Below are 444 nucleotides of genomic sequence, written 5' to 3'. Positions count from 1 at the left end.
CCGACTTCAAATTATACTACGAAGCGACAGTGATCAAAACGGCATGGTATGGGCAGGAAAAAAGACACACGGACCAGCGGAACAGAATCGAGAGTCCAGAAGTAAGCCCATGTTTATATGGGCAAATAATTTTTGAGAAAGAAGCCAAAAACATACAGTGGAGAAAGGAAAGCCTCTTTAATAAATGGTGCTGGGAAAATTGGAAAGCCACCAATATTAACTCAAAATGAATTAAGGACCTGAATATAAGACCTGAAACAATAAAATGCATAGAAGAAAATATAGGAACTAAACTCATGAACCTTGGACTTAAAGAAGATTTTATGAATTTGACCTCAAAGGTGAGGAAAGTAAAGGAAAAATAAATGATTGGGACTACATCAAACTAAAAAGCTTCTGTACAGCAAAAGATACTGTCTACATTTAAAGAGACAACCATCAGAA

The sequence above is a fragment of the Pteropus alecto genome, unplaced genomic scaffold (assembly GCF_000325575.1).
Source record: "Pteropus alecto unplaced genomic scaffold, ASM32557v1 scaffold7, whole genome shotgun sequence".
NCBI classification, from domain to species: Eukaryota; Metazoa; Chordata; class Mammalia; order Chiroptera; family Pteropodidae; genus Pteropus; species Pteropus alecto.
The sequence above is the reverse complement of the archived record's forward strand: the minus strand, read 5'-3'. Positions refer to the sequence as shown.